The sequence below is a fragment of the Dreissena polymorpha genome, chromosome 12 (genome assembly GCF_020536995.1).
Source record: "Dreissena polymorpha isolate Duluth1 chromosome 12, UMN_Dpol_1.0, whole genome shotgun sequence".
NCBI lineage: Eukaryota > Metazoa > Mollusca > Bivalvia > Myida > Dreissenidae > Dreissena > Dreissena polymorpha.
In genome coordinates, this window is record NC_068366.1 from 34,622,604 (window position 1) to 34,630,665 (window position 8,062).

The 8,062-nt window shown below is 36.2% G+C and overlaps 1 long non-coding RNA gene across 1 annotated transcript; it reads right to left on the reverse strand.

Moving 5' to 3' along the window:
• Positions 1 to 1,967: 1,967 nt before the first annotated feature.
• LOC127853105 (uncharacterized) lies at positions 1,968 to 4,187 on the reverse strand. The gene is made up of 2 exons (XR_008036461.1): positions 3,786 to 4,187; positions 1,968 to 2,403 (listed from the first exon to the last, which is right to left on the reverse strand). It is a non-coding gene; the product is annotated as an uncharacterized LOC127853105 (long non-coding RNA).
• Between the last annotated feature and the right edge of the window lie 3,875 nt (positions 4,188 to 8,062).

An 8,062-nucleotide genomic window follows, 5' to 3' on the forward strand; every position in this document is an offset into this window, starting at 1 on the left:
GGTTCTTTTGAAAACCTATGATACCAAACGAGAACTTAAGTTCTCAGAATGAGAACCTACCTAGGTTCTCATGAGAACCTAGGTTCTCATGAGAACCAAAGTTCTATGTGTCTATGAGAACCTAGGTTCTCATGAAAAACCTAGTTTCTCATGAGAACCTAGGTTCTCAAGCGTAAACCAAGGTTTTCAAATGAGAACCTAGGTTCTCATGAAAACCTAGGTTCTCATGAGAACCTAGGTTCTCATGAGAAACCTGGTTTCTTGGGATTTCAATAACCTTGGTTCTCATGAGAACCTAGGTTCTCATGAGAACCTAGGTTCTCGTGAGAAACCTAGTTTCTTGGGATTTCAATAACCTAGGTTCTCATGAGAACCTAGGTTCTCTCAGAACCTAGGTTCTCAGAGAACTTAGGTTTTCAGAGAACCTAGGTTCTCTGAGAAACCTAGTTTCTTGGGATTATGCGTCGAACCGCGTGCCATAATTAACCTCCAGTTGTCTCCCATTGCTTGGTACACGCTGGCGGCATATGTGTAACATGAATAGAAATAGGCGTGAAAACGTGAATGTTTCTCCCCAAGAGCATTTTCTGAACAATGTTCAGACAATGCTCAGTAATATTCTACGAAACTTATCTGTTGAATATTTGTGACCACAGGCATTAGCCGTCAGTGACCGCCTCTTGTTCATGTTTCCATGCATGGGTGTTATTTAGGAATGAAATTAGTAAAGTAATCGGTCGACATTGGTCTGACACGTTAATAAAAAATTGAACTGTTTATGAAATACATCTTTAATTGTAAATATTATTTTGAGACTAAAAATTCAGATCAATCGTTACATAATATATTGTTACAGCATTAAATGAGTTTCAAATATTCAATTCCCTTGTTCGGGCCTCAAACGACTGTACGGTACAGTTTTCTATTTTAAGTATATCTGTGACCTACATGTAGGAAGCAATCATTATGGTATAAAATACAAGTTTTATCTCTATTGATTATGTGTTATAATGTATTATTCAATAGTAAGATATCGGCAACACTGCAAGAAAAACTTATGCGCTAAAGACTTTGCAAACATATTTCAATAACTTGAGATATCTGCAAAAATAAAGTTCTTAACGGCGTGTTTTCATTCTGTCCAGCCAGTGTGTAATCATATGTGAACCCCATTGATCCTGCGCCCTGAATAATATGTGTCCCGTATTCCAAACGAGCAAGTTTACGCCGTCCGACGCGTAATTCTGAAAACCTAGGTTCTGTGAGAACCTAGGTTCTCAGAGAACCTAGGTTTTCAGAGAACCTAGGTTCTCAGAGAACCTAGGTTCTCAGAGAACCTAGGTTCTCAGAGAACCTAGGTTTTCAAAGAACCTATGTTCTCATGAGAACCTGGGTTCTATGAGAACCTTGGTTCTCATAATGAGAACCTAGGTACTCATGAGAACCTAGGTTTTCTGAAAACCTAGGTTCTCAGAGAACCTAGGTTCTCAGAGAACCTATGGTTCCCAAATAAAAACCACGGATATGGCAAGCAGTTCGACGCATAATCCCAAGAAACTAGGTTTTTCATGAGAACCTAGGTTCTCATGAAAACATAGGTTTTCAAATGAGAACCTAGGTTCTCATGAGAACCTAGGTTTTCAAATGAGAACCTAGGTTCTCATGAAAACCTAGGTTCTCATTTGAAAACTTGGGTTCTTGACGCCATGTGCAATCTTCAAGTGAGAACCTAGGTTCTCATTCTGAGAACCTAGGTTCTCATTCTGAGAACTTAGGTTCTCATGAGAAACCTAGTTTCTTGGGATTATGCGTCGAACTGCTTGCCATAGTACACTTTCTGCTGCGTCATGATAAACACAGACCTACTTTGAAGTGTTTTACGATGTGGTATGAAGCCGCGATTGTATAACTCAAATAATAATACAGGCCATTTCATGCTGCAATTCATATAAACAAGGAAAACAAAACAATGTTGAGTTTTATTCGATGCGTTATAACTTTAATAGAGTATACACTTGTACAAGCAGTTTTAAAATATAATATGTATATTCGATAATTTTTAGCAAATATAAAATCTTAAGTACGAAACATGGATTGATAAATAGAAAAACACAGAATAAGCAAAGATATACGGTAGTGTAAATAATGAAGCACTATTCAGTGTTATAATGTTATGTTTTCTAGTCCGCTTGATTGTCTTCTATCCGCTCAACAGTGGTGCTGAGTCGTATAGGAATCACGTGGTTTTCAATGGCATGTCGATGGTCTTCAAACCTTGTCCAAACCAGACAGCCGCAGCCAGTGCAACGTTGTGATGAACCCTCATCGTGGTTTCTATGAACACGCTGAAGAGCAGCATGTCCGTCTAGAACGAGTTCTATTCGCACGTTGATTGAATGACAGCTGTTTAACGCAAACAGTGAATATTAGAGGCATGAAACGTACATGAATTTCTTTCAGTTACCTCTAAACAGCAAAAGTACACAACGACATCTTACATAGCATGAACGAATGATTTTTTTAAACATAAGATATTGATGACAAATGACTGCAGGAATAATATTAAGGTTTAAGAAAGCATTTTGTTTGCCTTAATGAATTACTCTAAAAATTCCATTTTTTATGAATTTTTTGGGGAACAAGGGGTTGCGAACATTAAAATAATGTTATTTGTTTTTCAACCGATAACTGGTACAGTGAGAATACTGGATACAAGGCACAAATTCTGCAAAACATTTATAATTATGATGTTTATTCTTGAAAATGTATCTTCTGTACTAACTTTAAATACCACTTTTGATCAGAAAATCCATGGATAATGATGTTTTAATTTGTCACATTATGGTTAGAAATTGTAGGTGGAATATGTTGGTTTACCTTATATAAGAAATATTGAAACTTTTATCAAAAGGGCCAGTAAACATGACAGTCACAAAGTGCACATATGTTCAAATAAGCTTATCGATGAGGGAGAGATTAAAGAATAGTATAGTTGACACAAGGCCGGTTATGTTTGTATTGTTCAGGCAATAGTGTTTATTCAGTTAAATCTCTCATCAAAAGGTTGGATAAAGCTTGTAAATATTTGGGTGGGTTGTTTATCCCGTTCCCAGGGCTTCATTGATTCAGTATCTTAAGTAATGTATCCAATCAGAAACAACCACGCATAGAACACTGACCAATGGGATTCGTAACTGAGTTTCACGGGGCAAATGTTAGAGGGAAATAGACAGTTAGCGTTTAGACTTGGAGGTGTACGGATCGAGAAAGATACGATCATGTAGCTATCAGACTGTATTTGTATAACCGAAAATATTAAGTATGTTAGACATTAAATTGGACTAGAAACTGATACATGGTGTTGTTGAATATTTTATCCTGTAATATGCAGAGAAATAAACATAAATAGAGAGGGACCGACTTGTCCCATGCGCGGCACGAGAAAATGGGAGTTAATGCAAAACTCGTCATCTTGGCAATTCGCGCATGACGAGATATCGAATGATAGGCTACATACCGGTAATTTAAGAGTAATGAACATTGTTAGTAACTATGTGTCGTCTATGAACTATGAACGATTACGGGACAAATTGTTGATTTTGTTTTTAATGTCAATAAGCATATATATATTTAACCTAATTTCGAGTATATTCAGCCTGTCAAGAGTTCATCGACTTTTTATACTAAATGAAAACATTTTCAATAAACGTTAGACATTTAATAAAGCAGTTCATGTCTTTACAACAAAATAAAGGCAAGAGTTTAAAATAAATAAAACGCTATACCCGTTTGGCTGACTTGGGTTCTCCGTCCTCGACCCTTTTTTGCAGAACACAAAAATCACAAGTAGAATTATTGCTCCGATTAACGTGATAGCTATATCAGACATTGTAGTTCTTTGTTAATCAAAATTGAAAAATCCGTTTCAATATAAAGAAATTTTGCGTAAAACTTTTCCAACAGGCCACCCGTATCCGTTAGCTTCATCCTCATATTCCCGCCGCTTATGCTTATATAGAATTTTAAACTCCGATTAACCTTTTATTTTACCCATTTAACCAATTTAACAGTTAACATGACTGAATGTTGGGATCCCAATTCACGGTGTATTTGTTCGTATTTGTGCGTCGTTGTGTCTTTGTGCGATTTAGCAGCAGTTAGTAGGACCGAAATCGCACAGCGGTGATGTAAACTGCACTATTCAGTTTAAACCATCCAAGGACGCGAATGTGTTAAACAAATAATTGTGTCCCGATTGTGTATGTTTACGATGGATTATTTAAACACATCGTGAATATTAAACAGTGTTGGACTATATTACTCGAATGAAACCGGTGATACTGCATTTTCGATTTCTTTAAAATTTACTCGAATAACGCGATGTTTTGTTGAACAATTGACGAATAAAGAAAGGTGTCAGTGAAATTTTCTTTTACTTTTCTATGGAAATCTTTGATGAATAAGACGTTCCTTTGTCAGTCGATCAAAGAATGTCTATCCACAAAAATTTGCCTGCTTGCACCAAGACCAAGGGATTTAAAATGGAAAAGATGAATGGCGATGAGGAAATGGATATTTGATGTTGTGTTAAGCATTTTAACTCATCATCGAAGCAAACAAAACTTGACGAAAATAAAAAAAAATATTACACAACTTTGGTGAGAAGAACAAGAGCCATTAGATATTTGACTTTTTTATGCAAGTTAGTAAAACGTGTAAAAAAGAGTTTTTATAGACTCAAATTAACAATATCGGCAAGGATAAATGCTGAATCATGCTTGACGGAGGTGTACACATTTTGTAAGTTCAAAATGGCAGTTAATTTTGTTTTTATTATTTTGAAGTGATGAAAATAAGAATTTAAGTTTGAAAAAAACGTCTGTGTTCTACTTGAGTGTGTATCATTTAGAATGCTGGTTAAATTTAAATCGAGGCATAAAGCGATATTTTGTCTTGTTACTCCGCTTTTGCGCGGAATTTTTACGGACTATTTCGAGTAGCGTAAACGGGAAAGATCTCACAAAAGTTTCATTTACTACTCAAGGTAAGATTCAGTTAATTTAATCATTTTTGTTATCGTTTTGCAATTAAAGACTACTGTTTTGATTGCACCAGGAACACATTAGATAATTTTTTAAAAAAGTATGATAAATAGAACACCATGTTAGTGTCATAATGAACTTGAAATAATCCGACTCGGCTCAGAAAGGCTACACGGCTCGGCAAGCCTAGCCATTTAAACCTTTCTTCAGCTCGTCGGATAAATTTAAGTACGCAATGACACAACTCAGTATTTCTATATGCACAGGCATGTTAAGCTTGCCTATGCTGCATGCCGTTGATATTAAGACAAATCAGCAGAGCACGAACTATGTTGTCTCGATGATTTTAAATATGAACTTTACCCACATTTAGTGGAATGCGTTCTGAAGATTGTTGGGGGTAGTCGATATTGCTCTAAATCAAAATGTAAACAATTTATTTAGCGTAGGAGACAACTGTCATATGTTTTAAATCAAATGTTAAACCCGCATGGTCGTTGAGGGCTTTTTCGCGTAATAATGTATTTGTTACTTCTTAAAACGATAACGTAATCGACATGGTAATCTACTGAAGGAGACACAAAATGTTACGCCAGCTTAACATCATTCCACACATTTCAACTGAAAGTTGATCATTTGCATTATAAATTTCAATCATAATTAATTCACAGACTCAAACTGTAAATGTTAGGCAAACATACCAAACAAACATTAAAACTTTGAAGTGATTCTCTCGCATTTCGAACCATTTCTCCTTTGCAGACCCAAACTCAAATGTTACGCCGGCATAACAACATTAATAACATTTCCGCAGAAAGTGAATCGCTCACAATTTTCATATTTTTCTTATTTTCAGCAGCCAATCTCAAAATGTTGTGTCGGCTTAACCAAATTCCAAACATTTCAACTTAAAGTGAATTTCTCGCATTTTGATTCATTTATTATATAATGTTACGCCGGCATAACAGAATTCATAAGAGTTCAACAGAATAGTGAATCGCTCATACTTTCATATTTACAGAAACCAATCGCAAAATGTTACACCAGCTTAACAACAATAACAAATACTTCAACTGAAAATGAATCACTTGCATTGAAAATTTCCAATAATTCCTTATTTCCAGACCCAAAATCAAAATGTTACGCCAGCATAACAAAATGCATAATAGTTCAACAGAAAGTAAATCGCTCGCATTTCGAATCATGTCTTATTTACAGACCCAAACTCAAATGTTACGCCGACATAAAAAAATGTATAATATTTCAACGGAAAGTGAATCGCTCACAAATTTTCAATATTTTGCTATCAACAGCAGCCAATCACAAAATGTAACACCAACTTAACAAATATAACAAACATTTTAAAGTGAAAGTTAATCACTTGCATCCAATCAAGTTTCCAATCATTCTTAAGTTACAGACTGCCCAAAATCAAAGTGTTCCGCCAGAGTAACAAATTTCCAATTACTTTAACTCAAAGGTGAATCGCTCGCATTTCCAATCATATCTTTTTTACAAACCAGACCCAACAATGTTACGCCGGCATAACAATTCAAACATTTCAACAGTCAATGAATCGCTCGCATTTCGAATCATTTCGTATTTACATACCCAAACACACAATGTTACGCCGGCATAACACAATTCAAACATGTCAACAGAAATGGAATTGCTCACAGTTTGAGGACAACTTATCAATGTTTATTTGATGATTTAGCTCCATTTTATGAAAACAGTATACTGTCCACAGTCAGTTTCCTTCTTTGTTAGTTATGGTCTGCGTTTTCTCGATTGCGACATGTTAAAAGAAGAAAAACGCAAACGCAAAGAAATCATAAAACGCCGTGTAAAAAGCAAGGAAAAAATAACTCACATAAATTTTAGAAAATAATCTAGTGTTTGTTTATTCGCTTAATTTTGTTGGTACCAAATGTGAACCTCTTTTTGATAATGAATTTACCGCGAAAGTATAATGATTTGTAAATACTGCCCGTTCGTCTGAGAGACGTTTACATCGGTAGGTTAATAAATATCGGATTCGGTCGCCCACTGTCATTTAAAGCCGTTTATAGCCAGGCTATTCTTTGCAGAGGCTAACTCAATACCAAATGGTATAATGTAATACCACCTTCCTTTCCGCACAGCGCTATTCAGTTAACCTAATGCCTCTTAATCAACATAGCCCGAGTCGTATCGGCTGGTAGTATACAAACACTAGCTACTCCGTGCGGATAAGTTCTCATCTGCTTTGACAACTGACTGCAGTTGCATTTGGTCTATTATATCGCGAAAACATCGCTATCGAGTCAGTGTCCTGTGTATACAATGGTTTACCGATGTGGGATATGTTTAAGGGTTCGTGAACCGACTCTCGTCTGCTTTAGCAACTGACTGCAGTTGCATTTCGTTTAAAGCAATCTATTATACCGTGAAAACATCGCTATCGAGTCAGTGTCCTGTGTATGTCACAGTTTACCGATGTGGAATATGTTTAACGGTTCGTGAAACGACTCGTTGCACAATTTTCACTACTCTGACGCCAAACTTGGAGCCGTGTTAATTGTAGTTCTCCATGGAACATACCCGTGGTTTGGTAGGGATCAGTTATACACTATTCACTATTACACTCGAAGTTTAGGACTTTAAAAAAGAAAATTATCTATGGTGCCGGATTGATGATAAGCTGTGTAATTGGCACTGTATGCTCAATCGATAGAGCACTCTCCTATATAAAAGGCGGTCACTGGTTCGAGTAACGGACAGGCTGAACATTATTCACCTGCCAGGGATATGAAGATACAGCTCTTGGTTACTTAAGGAGATCAAAGAGGATTGAACGCGTGCCCTCCCGTTCTTTAGGTGGACAGCATATCTACTACGCCATAGCGGCTTTAGTTGCATTCGTTGAAATGTGTGTATCGTCGGTGATATATTTTATTAAAGCAACTCCAATTTGAGTGAACTTAAGTGTACGTTCAAGTCAAGCATTAAATAAAAACAAGTTGAAACTACCGGGATAC